Here is a 19845-nt window from a genome sequence, read left to right on the forward strand (position 1 = left end):
ACTGCATCTGCCATGCTTTTGCCCATTCACCTAACCAAGTCACCCTGCAGCCTCTTAGCATCCACCTCACAGCTCACACTGTCACCCAGCTTAGTGTCATCTGCAAACTTGGAGATATTACATTCAATTCCTTCGTCTAAATCATTAATGTATATTGTAAATAGCTGGGGTCCCAGCACTGAACCTTGCGGTACCCGACTAGTCACTGCCTGCCATTCTGAAAAGGAACCATTTATTCCGACTCTCTGCTTCCTGTCTGCCAACTAGTTCTCTATCCATGTCAATACATTACCCCAATACCATGTGCTTTAATTTTGCACACTAATCTCTTGTGTGGGACCTTGTCAAACGCCTTTTGAAAGTCCAAATACACCACATCCACTGGTTCTCCCTTATCCACTCTACTAGTTACATCCTCAAAAAATTCTAATAGATTTGTCAAGCATGATTTCCCTTTCATAAATCCATGCTGACTTGTACCGATCCTGTCACTGCTTTCCAAATGCGCTGCTATTACATCTTTAATAATTGATTCCAACATTTTCCCCACTACCGATGTCAGGCTAACCGGTCTATAATTCCCTGTTTTCTCTTTCCCTCCTTTTTTAAAAAGTGAGGTTACATTAGCTACCCTCCAATCCATAGGAACTGATCCAGAGTGGATAGAATGTTGGAAAATGACCACCAATGCATCCACTAATTCTAGGACCACTTCCTTAAGTACTCTGGGATGCAGACTATCAGGCCCTGGGGATTTATCGGCGTTCAATCCCATCAATTTCCCGAACAATTTCCTGCCTAATAAGGATTTCCTTCAGTTCCTCCTTCTCGCTAGACCCTCGGTCCCGTATTATTTTCGGGAGGTTATCATGTCTTCCTTAGTGAAGACAGAACCAAAGTATTTGTTCAATTGGTCTGCCATTTCTTTGTTCCCCATTATGAATTCACCTGATTCTGACATTAGTGAACATTCGTCTTCACTAATCTTTTTCTCTTCACATATCTATAGAAGCTTTTGCAGTCAGTTTTTATGTTCCCTGCAAGCTTACTCTCGTACTCTATTTTCCCCCTCCTAATTAAACCCTTAGTCCTCCTCTGCTGGATTCTAAATTTCTCCCAGTCCTCAGGTTTGCTGCTTTTTCTGGCCAATTTATGTGTCTCTTCCTTGGATTTAACACTATCCCTAATTTCCCTTGTTAGCCACAGTTGAGCCACCTTCCCCTTTTAATTTTTACGCCAGACAGGGATGTACAATTGTTGCAGTTCATCCATGTGATCTTTAAATGTCTGCCATTGCCTATCCACTGTCAGCCCTTTAAGTATCATTCGCCAGTCTAACCTAGCCAATTCATGTCTCATACCATCGAAGTTACCTTTCTTTAAGTTCAGGACCCTAGTCTCTGAATTAACTGTGTCACTCTCCATCTTAATGAAGAATTCTACCATAGTATGGTCACTCTTCCCCAAGGGGCCTCGCACAACCAGATTGCTAATTAATCCTCTCTCATTTCACAAGACCCAGTCTAGGATGGCCTGCTCTCTCGTTGGTTCCTCGACATATTGGTCTCGAAAACCATCCTTTATACACTCCAGGAAATCCTCCTCCACAGTACTGCTACCAGTTTGGTTAGCCCAATCTATATGTCTCCGCAAGATCCTGCAAATCCCCTGGGAGGACATACGCACCAACATTAGCGTCCTCGTCCAGGCCAACATCCCTAGCATTAAAGCACTGACCACACTTGATCAGCTCCGCTGGGCAGGCCACATAGTTCACATGTCAGACACGAGACTTCCAAAGCAAGCACTCTACTCGGAATTCGTCCACGGCAAACAAGCCAAAGGTGGGCAGCGGAAACATTACAAAATATAGGTGATGTCATTAATTGGTGTTAAAAATTCAACTAGTTTTATTTTGAAAAATTGAACTAACATTAAATGAAGATCCATCCTCTCTGACCGTAGAAGTTTATAGAACACGACAAAGTTGCAACAGGTGTCCAGTCAGTACAATTAGACATTGGCAACCTTAATTAGACAAAAATGGTGGATGACAAAAGTTCAGAAAGCATTGAATGATTTTGGGAACCAGGTAGCCAGATTGCATTAACTCACCACAAAAACAGAAAATGCTGGAAACACTCAGCAGGCCAAGCAGCAACTAAGTTGAGGAAAGGTCCATACCAATGTTCCCTGTAAGCTGCGTTTGTTCTGCACGGCCTGTTTCTTTTAATGCACAGTCCCTCTAAGTTTCTGAGCATGCTCGATATTTACAATGTAAAAGCCGGTGAGTGACCTGCGCGAGACCTTTCAGATTACTGTGTGGCCACGCGCGCACCTTAACAGGAACTCTGGTCCATGCTAGAGCGAGTTCCAGATTTTCACTACACTTTGTGTGGAAAGAGAGCTAACTGATTTCACTCCTATTTTCAGATTATGGCCCCTTTGTTCTGTATTCCTTCACTAGCGGAAATAGTTTCTCTGTATCTACCCTATCGGATCCCTTAATCATTTAAAATACTGCGCGATTAGATCAATATTCAACCTTCTAAATTCAAGGGAGTACAAGCCAAGGTAATGCAACCCGTCATCATAATTTAACCCTTTAAGCACTGGTCAGCAACTGTTCAAACATTGTCCTCATCAGTCCATAATATCACGGAGAGACAGCAAGTAATTAGAAAAGCAAATAGAATGTTGGCCTTTATTGCATGTGGGATGGCGTATAAAAGTAGGGATGTCCTGCTACAACTGTACATCATCATCATAGGCAGTCCCTCGAAATCGAGAAAGACTTGCTTCCACTCTAAAAGTGAGTTCTTAGGTGACTGAACAGTCCAATACGGGAATTATAGTCTCTGTCACAGGTGGGACAGACAGTCGTTGAAGGAAAGGGTGGGTGAGGAGTCTGGTTTGCTGCATGCTCCTTCCGCTGCCTGCGCTTGCTTTCTGCATGCGCTCAGCGATGAGACTCGAGGTGCGCAGTGACCTCCTGGATCCTCTTCATCCACGTAGGGCGGTCTTTGGCCAGGGACTCCCAGGTGTCAGTGGGGATGTTGCATTTTATCAAGGAGGCTTTGAGGGTGTCCTTGAAACATTTCCTCTGCCCACCTGGGACTCGCTTGCCATGTAGGTGTTCCAAATAGAGCACTTGCATTGGGAGTCTTGTGTCAGGCATGCAAACAATGTGGCCCGCCCAACAAAGCTGGTCAAGTGTGGCCAGTACTTCGATGTTGGGGATATTGGCTTGATCGAGAACACTGACGTTGGTACGTCTGTCCTCCCAGGGGATTTGCAGGATCTTGCGGAGGCATCGTTGGTGGCATTTCTCCAGCGATTTGAGGTGTCTACTGTATATGGTCCACGTCTCTGAGCCACACAGGAGGGCGGGTATCACTGCAGTCCTGTAGACCATGAGCTTGGTGCCAGATTTGAGGGCCTGATCTTCAAAAACTCTCTTCCTCAGACGGCCAATGGCTGCGCTGGTGCACTGGAGGCGGTGTTGAACCTCATCGTCGATGTCTGCCCTTGCTGATAATCGGCTCCCAAGGTATGGAAAGTGGTCCATGTTTTCCAGGGCCGCACCATGTATCTTGATGACTGGGTGGGCTGTGCTGTGTGGCGGGGTCAGGTTGGTGGAGGACCTTTGTCTTATGGATGTTTAGTGTAAGGCCCATGCTTTCATATGCCTCAGTGAAGATGTTGACTATGACTTGGAGTTCAGTCTGTGAATGTGCGCATACACAAGCGTTGTCTGCGTACTGTAGCTCGACGACAGAGGATGCGACGGACTTGGATCTGGCCTGGAGACGACAAAGGTTGAACAGGTTCCCACTGCTTCTGTAGTTTATTTACACTCCAGCGGGGAGCTTGTTGAGTGTGAGGTGGAGCATTGCAGCGAGGAAAATCGAGAGGGTTGGCGTGATGACGCAGCCCTGCTTGACCCCAGTCCAGACGTGGATTGGGCCTGTGTTGGATCCGTTGGTCAGGATCGCAGCTTGCATGTCGTCGTGGAGCAGGCAGAGGAGACAAACCTGTACAGGGTGTTGCTGAGACCACACCTGGAGTACTGCGTATACTTTTGGTCTCTTTATTTAAGGAGGGATATACTTGCATTGGAGGCAGTTCAGAGAAGGTTCACGAGATTGATTCATGAGATGTCATAAGAAGAAATATTGAACAATTGGAGTTTAGAAGAATGAGAGGTGATCTTATTGAAACGTATAAGATTCTGAGGAGGCTTCTGAGATGCAGAGAGGATGTTTCCCCTCGTAAGGCATAGTTTCAGAATAAGGTGTCGCCGATTTAAAACGGAAATGAGGAAGAATTTCTTCTCTGAGGGTCTTGAATCTTTGGAATTTTCTACCCCAGAGAGCTGTGGCGGCTGGGTCATTGAATATATTTATGGTGGAGATAGACAAACTTTTGGAAGATAAGGGAGTCAAGGGTTATGGGGAGAAGGCAGGGAAGTGGAGTTCAGGCCAAAATCAGGTCAGCCATGATGTTATTGAATGGCGGAGCAGGCTCGAGGTGCCAGATGGCCTACTCCTGCTCCTATTATATTCTTATGTTCTCTGACCAAGAGAGGAAATAGCAGGGGCTCTGACCATCATTTTCTAATTCTCTCTGGCTATAGGTGTGGTGCCGGACTGGAGGACTGCTAACGTTACACCGTTGTTTAAAAAGGGAGAAAGGGATAGACCTAGTAATTACAGGCCAGTCAGCCAGTTGGGAAAATTACTGAAAAAAATTCTGAGGGCAGGATAAATCTTCATTTAGCAAGACACGAATTAATCTCCCAAAAAATGCAACTTTCGGCAAAGTAAAATTTAATTTTGGCGTTGCGGTTCTCGAAGTTAAGTCTGGGGGTGGAGCTTCAAGTATGCGCTGAAAAGTCTCTGAGCATGCGCCGGGGAAAAAAAAAATCACTTTTTCTACGTGACGGGTGTGCCCGCGCATCCACAGTGACCTTCCTGGTCTGGTTCAAGAGCTTGTGAGAACCCATTCGGATCAGAGCTGGATCTGGACAAAATTTTAGCTGCAAAAGATGGATCCAGGGTAAGGAGAAGGAGAAGGGGGAAGGGCCAAGAGATTTCTAGCAGAAGAAATTGAGCCACTGGTAGACATAATTGAGAGGAGATGGGATGTGTTTGAGAACAAAGGAAGAATGGGACAAAAGAAACTGAAACCTTCTCTACTAGAAAAACTTTGGGAACAAGTTGCATAAGAGTTCAATGCAGTGACCATGACCCCGAGAAGCGGCACGCACGTCAAAAAAAAGTGGCAGGACCTTGGCCAAGCAGTTACTGTAAGTAATATTTTTATTTATTCACTGCAATTACATTTGTAAATGTGACTAATGTGTGTGTGTGTGTGTGTGTGTGTGTGTGTGTGGGGCCACCACAGCAGAAGAACCCTCTCTTAAAAAGTTCTATTTTCATCTTTGCAGAGGAAGCTGTCACAGATCAACTGAGAAAGGTCAAAAACTGAAGGAGGTGTGCTAAGTAGGCTGCAACTAACAGCCGTGGAACAGAGGATTTCTGATATGATTAAATCTCGCAAGATAAGATCAACCACCAATGTGGGCGCTGGACCCAGGTTACCGACAGAGGGTAAGCCCTGCAAATTGGCATCGTGGTCTTTGAAAAGAGCCTGCGCTGTGTGACCCGCATACTCATGTCACCCTGCCCCCACCCCTGCTGCTAACCAAATATCTGCTCTGTTATGTTTTGCAGATGTTGTACATCAGGAAGAGACAGAAGCTGGAGCAGAAGTAGATGCAGAGCATGATCAGGAAACTGTCAGTCCAGATATTCTTCAACATTAGGACGAGGATGAGCTAAGAATGAAGGACAGCAGGAAGACCTCAAAACTGAGATGTTTACATTGGAATTGGAGCCGGTGAACCCCCTGAGGGTGCCAAGTCCTTTGCTGAGCGATGCAACTGATGCAACATTTCATGGTGTACAGTCTGAGGCTGCGGGTCCCAGTGGGTTGCATCACCTGGGAGATGGCTGAGGAGGGTGGGAAGGAGAGCTCAACTTGAAATAGTGGAAGCAGAGGACAGAGTAGGGAGAGCACTGAGCTAATGAGATCGCTCCTGGACATCATCGGTGGGGTGAGGGTAGAATTAGCAGGACTGTCAGTAGAAGTGAGGTTGGGGACAGCATCAAACAAGAAATTAGGGATGCGTGCAATAAAGGTACAGCAGTTATCATGGGCGACTTTAATCTACATATAGATTGGGCTAACCAAATTGGTAGCAATACGGTGAAGGAGGATTTCCTCGAGTGTATTAGGGATGGTTTTCTGGACCAATATGTCGAGGAACCAACTAGAGGGCTGGCCATCCTAGACTGGGTGATGTGTAATGAGAAAGGACTAATTAGCAATCTTGTTGTGTGAGGCCCCTTGGGGAAGAGTGACCATAATATGGATGAGTTCTTTATTAAGGTGGAGAGTGACACAGTTAATTCAGAGACTTAAGGAAAGGTAACTTCGATGGTATGAGACGTGAATTGGCTAGAATAGACTGGCAAATGATACTTAAAGGGTTGACGGTGGATAGGCAATGGCAGGCATTTAAATATCACATGGATGAACTTCAACAATTGTACATCCCTGTTTGGAGTAAAAATAAAACAGGGAAGGTGGCTCAACCGTTTCTAACAAGGGAAATTAGGGATAGTGTTAAATCCAAGGAAGAGGCATATAAATTGGCCAGAAAAAGCAGCAAACCTGAGGACTGGAAGAAATTTAGAATTCAGCAGAGAAGGACAAAGTGTTTAATTAGGAGGGGAAAAATAGAGTATGAGAGGACGCTTGCTGGGAACATAAAAACTGACTGCAAAAGCTTCTATAGATATGTGAAGAGAAAGAGATTAGTGAAGACAAATCCCTTGCAGTCAGAATCAGGTGAATTTATAATGGGGAACAGAGAAATGGCAGACCAATTGAATAAATACTTTTGTTCTGTCTTCATGAAGGAAGACATGAATAACCTTCCGGAAATACTAGGGGACAGAGGATCTTGCGAGAAGGAAGAACTGAAGGAAATCCTTATTAGTCAGGAAATTGTGTTAGGGAAATTGATGGGATTGAAGGCCGATAAATCCCCAGGGCCTGATAGTCTACATCCCAGAGTATTTAAGGAAGTGGCCCTAGAAATAGTGGATGCATTGGTGATCATTTTCCAACAGTCTATCGACTATGGATCAGTTTCTATGGACTGGTGGGTAGCTAATGTAACACCACTTTTTAAGAAAGGAGGGAGAGAGAAAATGGGGAATTATAGGCTGGTTAGCCTTACATCGGTAGTGGGGAAAATGTTGGAATCAATCATTAAAGATGAAATAGCAGCGCATTTGAAAAACAGTGACAGGATCGGTCCAAGTCAGCATGGATTTATGAAAGGGAAATCATGCTTGACAAATCTTCTAGAATTTTTTGAGGATGTAACTAGTAAAGTGGACAAGGGGGAACCAGTGGATGTGGTGTATTTGGACTTTCAAAAAGCTTTTGACAAGGTCCCACACAAGAGATTGTTGTGCAAAATTAAAGCACATGGTATTAGGGGTAATGTATCGACGTGGATAGAGAACTGGTTGTCAAACAGGAAGCAGAGAATCGGGATAAACAGGTCCTTTTCAAAATGGCAGGCAGTGACTATTGGGGTGCCGCAGGGCTCAGTGCTGGGACCCCAGCTATTTACAATATACATCAATGATTTAGATGAAGGAATTGAATTTGCAGATGACACTAAGCTGGGTGGCAGCGTGAGCTGTGAGGAGGATGCTAAGAAGCTGCAGGGTGACTTGGACAGGTTAGATGAGTGGGCAAATGCATGGCAGATGAGGTATAATGTGGATAAATGTGAGGTTATCCATTTTGGGGGCAAAAACACAAAGGCAGAATATTATCTGAATGGCGGCGGATTAGGAAAAGGGGTGGTGCAACGAGACCTAGGTGTCATGGTACATCAGTCAGTGAAAGTTGGCATGTAGATACAGCATGCGGTGAAGAAGGCAAATGGCATGTTGGCCTTCATAGCTAGGGGATTTGAGTATAGGAGCAGGGAGGTCTTACTGCAGTTGTACGAGGCCTTGGAGAGACCTCACCTGGAATATTGTGTTCAGTTTTGGTCTCCTAATCTGAGGAAGGACGTTCTTGCTATTGCGGGAGTGCAGCGAAGGTTCATCAGACTGATTCCCAGGATGGCAGGACTGACATATGAGGAGAGACTAGATCGACTGGGCCTGTATTTACTGGAGTTTAGAAGGATGAGAGGGATCTCATAGAAATATATAAAATTCTGACGGGACTGGACAGGTTAGATGCAGGAAGAATGTTCCCGATGTTGGGGAAGTCCAGAACCAGGGGTCACAGTCTAAGGGTAAGGAGTAAGCCATTTGGGACTGAGATGAGAAGGAACTTCTTCACTCAGAGAGTTGTGAACCTGTGGAATTCTCTACCGCAGAGAGTTGTTGATGCCAGTTTGTTAGCTATATTCAAGAGGGGGTTAGATGCGGCCCTTATGGCTAAAGGGATCAAGGGGTATGGAGAGAAAGTGGAAAAGGGGTACTGAGGTGAATGATGAGCCATGATCTTATTGAATGGTGGTGCAGACTCGAAGGGCCGAATGGCCTACTCCTGCACTTATTTCCATGTTTCTCAGTAGCAACACTGTCTGGAGGAATGGGAGCACTGCAGGGACAGATGAGGGAGGGAATGTCGGAGATTAGGGAGGGAATGTCGGAGGCAGCTGATGCAGTGTCGGGACAGATTAGGGAGGGATGTCGGAGATAGCTGCTGCAATATGTGGACACACCCAGGCTGCCCTTGCCCAACAGCAATTGGTAGCATCAACTGCTGCCACTCACTTTCAAATCCCCAGACCAACCTCAGGTAGTGTGCCACGGGTTGATCCACAGGTTGAAGAAGAGTCTGAAGAGGAACCCGGGCCTTCCACAATTCTGTCTGCTAGGTTTGTCCCTGTCCAACCCCACTAACACAGATGCACCTTCGCGCATGTAAGGAGATAAAATACAGTCACTAAAGTGGGAGACAGACAGACAGATGGTCGCTAAAAAGGATACTGAAGGTAGTGAATTGATCTGACACATGGTCCAGATTGTAGGGCTTATAAGTAGCCAACAACATGAACAGGTGAAAAGAGTCAACACTGGTCATTTAGCCTTCAGGCAGCAAAGCAATCACAAATTAGGCCATGACACCGCTATAGGTGCACAAGGCTGCCTCCTCTGCCGTCGTCCTGCGGATTGAGGTGGTGGCATGGGTTCTTCCTCCTCCTCCTCCTCATGCTCCTCCTCCTCCCTCCCCTTTCTCCCCTCAGGAGGATCTTCAATGTCCAGTACCTGTCTCCTCATGAAAGCCAAGTCGTGCAGCATGCAGCACACGACAGTGAACTGACCGACGTGGTGAGGGGCATATTGCAGATAGCCTCCAGAGTGGTCCAGGCATCGGAAACACTGCTTCAGTCTGCTAATTGTCTGCTCTATGATGCTCCAAGTTGTTATGTGCGACATGTTGTACCGATGCTTTGGCTCAGTGTTAGATTGCACAGGAGGGTCATAAGCTAGGTGGCGGGTCCGTACCCTTTGTCCCCGAGCAAACAAGTGTACCCTTCTGGCAGCTCCTGAAACATCGCCGATATAACGCTCTCACGTAGGATGAAAGAATCATGAATGCTACCTGGGTATTTGGCATCCACTGTCATGATCGATGCATATCGTCACAGACGAGCTGGACATTTAGGGAGTGGAACCCTTTACTGTTGCGATAAACCTCGGAGTCGTCCAAAGGTGCTCTCAAGGCAATGTAGGTACAGTCATTTGCACACTGTACCTTGGGGAAGCCAGCAATTCTGGTGAACCCCACAGCCCTGAATCTCATTGCCTGCGTGGTCATAGAGAAATTGATGAACTGGTCCCTTTTGGCATTCAGTGCAGCAGTCATCTATTAAATGCAGCAATATGTGGCGTGCTGCGAGATGCAGCATATGTCCCCAGTTGCTGCTTGAAATGAGTCAGAAACATAGAAGGCAAGTGCTGCAGTGACGTTCACTTCCACAGGTCGGGCAGTCCGCCTGCCACTTCTTGACTATGTCTACCCTGATTAGCTGGCAGATCTCTGTGATGACCTCCTTTCTAAATTGCAGCCTGCAAATGCAGTCTGCCTCACTCAGGTGTAGGTATGAGCACCTGTCCCTGTAGATTCGATCAGGGTACGGCCTCCTCTCCATCAATGTCCGAGCGATCTGGTTTATGCGATGGTGGCGTCATATTATCCGTCGCCTCTGCATGGCATGCATGCAAATCAACCTTATTACATGAGGCAGAGTAATAGCTGCACCCATAATTATTATTCTTAATTTTGTTATTGTGAGAAAGTACTTACTGAAGCACTCAATTCTTTGCTGGGTGAGGCACTGGTAGAATGGACCACACCCTGATCTGTGCATGTGCAATATTAAGCGCTGTCTCTATGAAGGCACGACACACAGTGATTTATGGCACTATTCATAGCTTTTGCAGAAATGCGTATGTTTGCTGCTGTGCCGTCTCCGATGCACAATTCAGAGTGTATGCTGGCAGGATCGTTATCTCGGCCGATCAGAAACACAGGAGATCAGTGCCCAGCTTGCAAAGAATCCCGGCCCGGGGTGGGTGGGGGTTGCAGGTGGAATCCAAGCGCCGAGTTTCTGTGCTTGTGTCCGGCCGAGGGAGCGATCCTGCTGCCGGCCACCGGCACTTCTCCGACCCACGCCTGGCGCCCCACGAGCAAAGATTCTGTGGTGGGGTGGAGTCGCAATTTGCTCATTCTCAAAAACATTCTGTGCGAAATATTAACTTTCCGAGTTCCCTCTGCAAAAATCATCATGAATTTGTGTTTTAAATTGTCTTCTTTCCTCGCTCCAAAAACTCAGAAATATACTTAGCGCCAATGTCCTTAAGTTAACGTAAGGGTTTTTCTGATCGGTATTTAAGGCCACTATGCATCGTTCTGAAAAAAATCAGTGTGTGGGAAAATCCGTTAAATGGCCAAATAGACCCAAAAGTGGAAATCAGTTTTCAACCAGACCTGTGCCAAAAAATCCGGCGCTGATGGTCGCCACTGGCATACAGATTTTGAGGAAAGTTGCAAAATCAAGTTTGCTCCAAAAAAATCAGCGGACGCCAAAAAAACGGCACCCAATGATGGCGAAAATTCAGCCCTCTATCTCTCTGCCGCTTCTTTGCGTCCTCCTCACAGCTTACTTTCCCACTTAACTTTGTATCATCAGCAAACTTGGATACGTTACACTCAGTCCCTTCATCTGAATCATTAATATAGATTGTAAATAGCTGAGGCCCAAGCACTGATCCTTGCGGTACTACACTAGTTACAGCCTGCCAATCCGAAAAAGTCCCGTTTATTCCTACTCTCTGTTTTCTGTCCATTGACCAATCCTCAATCCATGCCAATATATTAACCCCAATCACGAGTCCTAATTTTGTGTAATAACCTCTTGTGTGGCACCTTATCGAATGCTATTTGAAAATCCAAATACTCTACATCCACTGGTTCCCCCTTATCCACCCTACTCGTTGCATCTTCAAAAAACTCAACAGATTTGTCAAACACAATTTCCCTTTCATAAAACCATGTTGACTCTGCCTAATGATACAGGATAGTACGATTTTCTAAGTGCACTGTGACCTAATAATAGATTTTAGCATTTTGCCTATTACTGATGTCAGGACATCACAAAGTACAATGGATTACTTTTAAGTAAAATTACTACTTGCATAGGGAAACTTGGTTGTGATTTTGAACACAGCAAGATTCCAATTACCATTTCTAGTTGTGGTTTTGAGGGAGCCAAATTGGCCAGGACATGGGGGTTTTAGTTGGTAAAAATCCAGCAGTACTCACTCATATACTGGAGTTCTTAGGTTAGCCAGGCTTATGTAAACGGCCTGTGTCCTTCCAGAGAGAGAGTATGCACTTCATTTTAGACAAAGGGAACTTCCACTTTTGTAAATTTTTAAGTGCTTTGTTTGCAAACTTTTAAGGATAGTGATGGATTTCCATGTAGACATCCAATTGATCATGGAAAAGAGGATCCCTCTCCAGACTAGTCTCTGGCCAAATCTTGTTTGATAAGTTTAATGCCAATGTCACTTCCCTTTTAAGATTGACATCTTTACCCTCAACAGAGTATGAGCTTCCTCCACATGACGGAGCAGCAGTGCCAAAGGACGTTCAGGTGAACGTGCCAGGTCATCGCAGACATTTGCACATTGCTGGAGGAAGACCTGCAGCCCCGAGGAGCGGATGGATATGCCTTACCAGTGGTTGTCAAAGTCACCAGCGTCCTCAACCTCTTCGTCTCAGGCTCCTTCCAGGGATCTACAGCAGACATTTGCAGCATCTTGCAGTTGGCCGCCCAGGGATGCATCACACAGGCCACCAATGCCCTGTTTGACAAGTTAGCCAATTATATCAACTTTGCCACTGATGAAGCCAGTGTTACTGGCAGACATCCCACAGATGTAGGGCATCATCGTCTGCACATATGTGGCATCCCAGCATCACCCAGAAGTCTTTGTCAACCACAAGGGCTTCCACCCCCTTAATGTGCAGCTCATCTGCAACCATAGGAAGATCATCATGCATATGTGCGCAAAATTCCCTGGCAGCTATCACAACTCTTCCGTCCTGCACCAGTCCTCAGCTCTTCGCTTCTCCAAACAGACTTTCCAGCTGGCTACTTTGAGGCAAGGCCAATCTGGCCAATTACCGCTCCATTCATCAGCAAAGTGATGGAAGATGTAATCGACAGTGCTATCAAGCAGCACTTGCTCACCAATCTGCTCACCGATGCTCAGTTTGGGTTTCGCCAGGCCCACTCAGCTCCAGACCTCATTACAGCCTTGGTCCAAACATGGACAAAAGAGCTGAATTCCAGAGGTGAGGTGAGAGTGACTGCCCCTAATATCAAAGGCAGCATTTGACAGAGTGTGGCATCAAGGAGTCCGAGTAAATTTGAAGTCAATGGGAATCATGGGTAAAACTCTTCACTGGTTGGAGTCATACCTAACACAAAGAAAGATGGTTGTGGTGGTTGGAGGGCAGTCATCACAGCCCCAGGATATCGCTGTTTAACCTCAGCAGTGGGGAAACAATAATCAGGGACAAAGTTATCAGTCACTTAGACAAATCATCATCATAGGCAGTCCCTCAGAGTCGAGGATGACTTGCTTCCACTCTAAAAGTGAGCTCTCAGGTGACTGCGGAGTCCAATGCGAGACTTACAGTGTCTATCACAGGTGGGGCAGACAGTGGTTGAAGGAAAGGGTGGGTGGGCAGCCTGGGTTGACGCACACTCCTTCCGCTGTCTACGTTTGGTTTCTGCTTGTTCTCGGTGATGGGACTCGAGGTGCTCAGGGCCCTCCCAGATACACTTCCTCTACTTGGGGTGGACATGGGCCAGGGATTCCCAGGAGTTGTTGGGGATGTTGCACTTTATCAAGGAGGCTTTGAGGGTGTCCTTAAAGCATTTCCTCTGCCCACCTGGGCTCACTTGCCGTGTTGAATGTTCGCGTAGAGCACTTGCTTTGGGAGTCTCGTGTCGGGCATGCAGACGATGTGGCCTGCCCAATGGAGCTGATCGAGCGTGGTCAATGCTTCGATGCTGGGGATGTTGGCCTGAGTGAGAACACTGATGTTGGTGCGACTATCCTTCCAATGGATTTGCAGGATCCTACGGAGGCAGCATTGGTGGTATTTCTCCAATGTTTTGAGGTGTCCAATATATATAGTCCACGTCTCTGAGCCATATAGGAGGGCGGGTATCACTATTGCCCTGTAGACCATAAGCTTGTGCTGGATTTGAATTTGTCATTTGAACAAGTATGGATTAATTAAGGAAAGCCAGCACGGATTTGTTAAAGCCAAATCGTGTTTAACTAACTTGATAGAGTTTTTTAATGACGTAACAGAGAGGGTCGATGAGGACAATGCGGTTGACGTGGTGTACATGGACCTCCAAAAGGCGTTTGCTAAAGTGCCACATAATAGGCTTGCCAGCAAAGTTGAAGCCCATGGAATAAAAGGGACTGTGACAGCATAGATAAAAAATTGGCTAAGTGACAGGGAACAGAGAGTAGTGGTGAACAGCTGTTTTTCGGACTGGAGGAAGGCATACAATGGTGTTCCCCAGGGGTCGATACTAGGACCACTGCTTTTCTTGATATACATTAATGACTTGGACTTGGGTGTACAGGGCACAATTTCAAAATTTGCAGATGACAATAAACTTGGAAGTATAGCGAACAGTGAGGAGGATAGTGATAGACTTCAAGAAGACCTGGGGCTAGAGTTTCCTCGTTTTTTGCATGCTTAATGCCCACTTAACGTCTATTTTACCGCTGACATGACATATAACGCCCATATATCGCCCATTTAGGCACAAAATGGAAACTATTGGTCATTTTTCGGAGATTTATCGCCGAGTGTTACTTTCCCCATGTGTGTAACACTGGGGGAAAAAAATACCGCCCGCCCACTTTTTTTGGGCGTAATCATCAGAATGGGCGAAATCAACGCCCATAATATCGCCCAGCATTACTTTCCGCACGGAATTAATGCCGAGATTCAATAATAGTACCCGCCCATTTTTCTTTGTCATACAGAGCACATTTGGTGAAACTAACGTCCAGGAGATTGCCCACCGTCACTTTAACCACCTCGTACACATATCGCCCACAATATCACTCACCCAAAAAAACGCCCAGAAAAAGTGGAACTGTTCTGAACGAAAGCCAGCGGTGTGGCTGCAATTTTTTTAAATCGCTGTTCGCTTCATTCAAAAGGCTGCTTTAACTTTGGGGGAGTTTGCATTAACTCTGGAGTTCTTCTCAGGTGAAGTGACCACCTCAACAGACATATTTTCAGACACTGGACTATTGGGGGTTTACTCTAGGTGTAGTTTAGTGAGGAAATTATTGCTTCTGATCAATCGCTATTATACTTTCATTGCAATGGGGCCAGCCATTTCTCAGCCTGCATCGATTAATACGCTGATGCAGCAGAGTGCAGATGACTCAATGTGTGATGTACATCATTATGTCCCCAATTTAAGACATGCAAGAATGAGGAGAAAGGCCAGACCATACACACCCCGCACGTACAGGGAAAAGAGATCTTACCTCGACGTCTCCGACCACATGTGCCGCCTTCGGAGACTGCACTTCCACAAGATGGTGATCAATGAAATATGTGAGCTCATCAGGCCACATATGCAGCCTGCCATCAGGACATCAGTGTCGGTCGAGTTCAAGGTCGCCACGGCACTGTCTTTCTACGCGTCCGGTTCCTTTCAGGCCTCCACGATCGAAATTTGCCCTCTGTCTCACCATGCAACCCATCGCTGCATTAAACAGGTCACGGAGGCTCTGTACGCAAGAAGGATGGACTTTATCAGCTTCCCCATGACCACGGAGGCTCAGACTGACAGGGCTGGAGCATTCTACCGCATTGCTAAGTTCAACAGGGTGCAGGGAGCTATACAGTGCACTCACAACGCCATGCGGCCACCTCCTCAGGACCCGGAGCATTTTCGTAACAGAAAAGGATTTCACTCCCTGAAGGTCCAACTAGTTGTCGACCACAACCAGATCATGGCAGTGAATGCCAAATGTCCGGGCACCTTCGATGAGGCTCGCATCCTGCGTGAGAGCGCTGTCTCTGACATCTTTAAGAGTCAGCCACAAGGACAATGCTGGATGTTTGGTGATAACCGATATGGCCTAGCCACCTGGCTGATGACCTCCCCTGCGTGACACCCACACCGAGACCGAGAAGCGATACAATCAGAGCCACAGAGACACACGCAATGTGGTCCACAAAACAAAAACTGTGCTTAAGCAGTGCTTCAGATGTCCGGACCACTGCAGGGGGGAGCTACAATACACCCTGAGCAAGTAGGTAAATTCATGGTCGTGTGCTCCATGCAGCACAATCTGGCTATCAGGAAGGGCCAAGAATTGCCAGAAGAGACTGATGCTCCACCTCAGGAGAGAGAGGAAGGGGACGCTGAGGGGCTGGACGCTGACCTGGGGCCAGACAATCAGGCTGGCTATGCAACCATGCCCATGACCCCCTCCAGACTGCAGGAAAGGGCCCGTGGTGGCTACATAGCTGCAAGACTCTTACGTGAAGAACTAATATCTGAACGATTTGCCTGAAAGAACGTTGCTGTGGGTGACAATGCTGACACAATGCTGTATGTGTGCAGCTCAGACATCAATGGTGCCCATCATTTTGGTGGTAGTTAAAGTTTACGTGGATTGAAGTTAAGTTTTATTTAACCCTTTCATGTTAAGGAATCACCAGTGTGTAATGGTCCAGCTATCTGAGACAATGCGCAACAAGGTTGTGTTCAATAAAAAAAAATTTATACCAACATTGGTCTGAAATTATAAGTATCATAGGCAAAAACACACAACCCCGCCCACACCCCACTTTTTCCACCATTGACATCAATCAAATGTTCAACATGTCCAGCAACACAGAATATAAATGCAAAGCAGGAGGGTGGTCCCCTCCCCCCATACATTACAACAAATTGCATACACCCAGATGGAGATATAACACAGCCATCACCTGCGAACATGCACCTCACTTTCCTTCCCCCCTCCCCTTCTTCTCCCCACCTCTACCCCTTCCCCTCCTCACTCCACGGCACCTGGCCGAGGAGCCCCTCAGGTGATGCCTCATTGGGGGGGATGAAGGCAGAGGCGGTGGTTGCACGGGTACAGGAGCAGAGGGGTGCCGAGGGGGCAACATTCTCTAATGCAGAAGCAGGATCTTGGTCCTTGTTCTCATCTGTCGTTCGCAGTGGTGGTGCGGAACCTAGGGGTGGAGTGCCGCGCTTTGGGACCACTGGGAGGCCTGTGCCGGCAGTGTTCCTGGCTATCGCATCCAAGGCCTCCGCCAACTGCGGAATGTACTCAATCATGGTGGCCAGCTATTGGGATATGCCCCCCAATGCTTCGACGAGCTGGTCACCAATGTCTACAATCCTCCTGGACAACTGTACCATCTCTCCGATCTCATGTGGCGCTCGTGGACCACACCTGCTGCATCCACGAGGCCTCCGCGGGGTCAGCGCCGTCCTGGGGACAAATGGGGTGCCCTGTGGTGAGGTGCTTGGGGCCGGTAGCTCTAGAGTGAAGGCGGGAATGACCGGAGGGCCACTAGATGGCCTTGGGGTGGAATGGCTTCTGGAGCGTGGTGATGCAGGTTCCTCGAAGTCCACGCTCTCATCCGTAGAGAACAGACCCATGAGTTGATAGGCGAGAATCAGAGCTCCTCAGCAGATGTATGATCGTCCAGAGAGACGGGCCCCATGCCCCTACCTTCTGGCCTCTGTGGTCTTGCCTGGGGCCGCATTGATGGCTGAGCTGCAAAACACAAATGAGGTTATTAGAGGAGAAGGGGGTGCTCGGGTCACAAGATGAGTCCAGCGCTACACACAGCATATGCACAACAAAAGCACCACCTCTATCAAAATCATCACAGACATCACATTTCACGACCATCAACACATTTGCATTGCAATGATTTTCATTAGGCCAGCATTATTTTTATGACAATTTTAGAAATCATCTATCATATATGATTGTTCGGATATGAGTGGATGTGGCATCTATTGACTTTACATCACGCAATGGTGTAAACTTTACTCACGTGGCATCACTTCAGGGTCTGCAGATGCTTCCGTGGCTGTCCGGGTGTACTTCCCCATGATTGCGAGCACCCGCTCCTCCATCTCAGTGATGTCGCTGGAGACTGGTGGCCCCCCACCCGTTCGCCTCTGCACGGACCTCATCGTCGATAGCTTCTTCTGTGAAAGATGACAAAACGACATGGTATGAGATCATTGCGTGATATCATTGCCAGGTCCTGTCACAGAGACTGATACAACACATAACCGACAGTTGTAATCATGATTATTATGGTAATTATCATTCTTTACCTAAAGACATGCACCGTGACCGCAGACTTTGAGTAAAACATTCCCGGTAAAAGTGAAAGAGACCTCATATCTGCTGATAGACACTCATGATTGGTACAAATCAAATTATATAAATACATAAGTACATGTAAATAAATGTAATACTTACTCTTGCGGATCCCACAAGGTCGTTCCAATATTTGCAGCATTGGTTGCCCTCACACACCTCATTGGTCGCCGACAAGACCACCTCTGCTATCTTGGTCCATATCTTCTGCTAGGCCTTTGGGATGGGCTTCCCATGCCCTCCCTGTGTCAAATCACCCCAGCGTAACTCGACCTCCTGCAGGAGGGAGGCATTTGCCTCATCTGAGAACCTCCTGGCTCTTTTGCGGCCTCCAACGTGCTCCTCTCCCATCTCACTGTTCTCTCCAGCATCAGTCTCCACAGCATGCTGTGATGCCTCCTCCTCTCCCTCCATTATAGGTCAAATTTGGGCAAATATGTGGCTCGTAACAGCTCATTTTTGTTTCCCTATTTGCTGTAAAGCTCTAAACTCTCCCTCCTTCCTCCCAAAGCAGCCACACCCCACCCACACACGCCTTTGGTCCCTCTCAGCTCCCTCTCTCTCTTTCTCCTCTTCTGTGCATGTCATGATGAACCTTGACCTCCTGAATCGCAGGAATCGAGCATTGCCATGCCGTTGCTAAGCACGGCGACACTTTATGGCAGAAGGTCAGCGAGATTTAACGCTACCGCCCATTTCATATCACTCGCAGTAACGCCCAATTTCAAAAATGGAGACTAGGTGCTTTGAGAATGGGCGAGAAGCCGGCGATGTGAAAAAACAGTTTTACCGCCCATGCCGGCAATAACGCCCATTTTTGGGTGATAAGCACAAAAGTATAAAATCTAGCCCCTAGTGACCAGATGGTGAAATGGGCGGACATGTGACAGATGGAATTTAATGTAGAAAATTTAATGGAGGAAGAACAAGGAGAGGCAATATAAACTCAAGGGTACAATCCTAAAGAGCGTGCATGAACAGAGATCTCGGGGAGGTATATCATTGAAGATGGCAGAGCGGGTTGAGAAAGCAGTTAAAAAAGAATGCGGGATCCTGGGCTTCATAAATAGAGGCAGAGAGTACAAAAACAAGGAAGTTATGATGAACCTTTATAAAAAACTGGTTCGACTCAACAATTCTGGGCACCGCACTTTAGGAAGAATGTGAAGGCCTTAGAGAGGGTGCAGAAAAGATTTACGAGAATGATTCCAAGAATGAGGGATCTCAGACTGGAGAAGCTGGGATTGTTCTGTCTAAAGCAGAGAAAGTTGAGAGATTTGATAGAGGTGTTCAAAATCATGAGTGGTCTAGACAGAGTAGACAGAAACTGTTCCCATTGGCGGAAGGGTCAAGAACTGGAGGACACAGATTTAAGGTGATTGGCAAAAGAACCAAAGGCGACATCAGGAAAAACCTTTTTACGCACCGAGTGATTCGGATCTGGAGTGCATTGCCTGAAAGGGTGTTGAAGCAGACTCAATCATAGTTTTCAGAAGAAAAGCAAGGCTATGGGAAAGGACGGGGAAGTGGGACTAGCTGAGTGCTCTTGCAGAGAGTTTGGGCTCGACGGGCCAAATGTCCTCGTTCTGTGCTGTAACCATTCTATGATTGTACGAGTTGGAAAAGAGTTACTGCTAATATTTTTTTAAGCAAGGTGTAATCTCTCAAGTTTTTAAAAAGGTGGATAATATACTAAAGGAAGTTGGTTCCCCCAAAGACAAACAAATAAGCAATTTTGGTAGCTTGTGTCAGTAAT

This window comes from Pristiophorus japonicus, chromosome 7, assembly GCF_044704955.1.
Source record: "Pristiophorus japonicus isolate sPriJap1 chromosome 7, sPriJap1.hap1, whole genome shotgun sequence".
NCBI classification, from domain to species: domain Eukaryota; kingdom Metazoa; phylum Chordata; class Chondrichthyes; family Pristiophoridae; genus Pristiophorus; species Pristiophorus japonicus.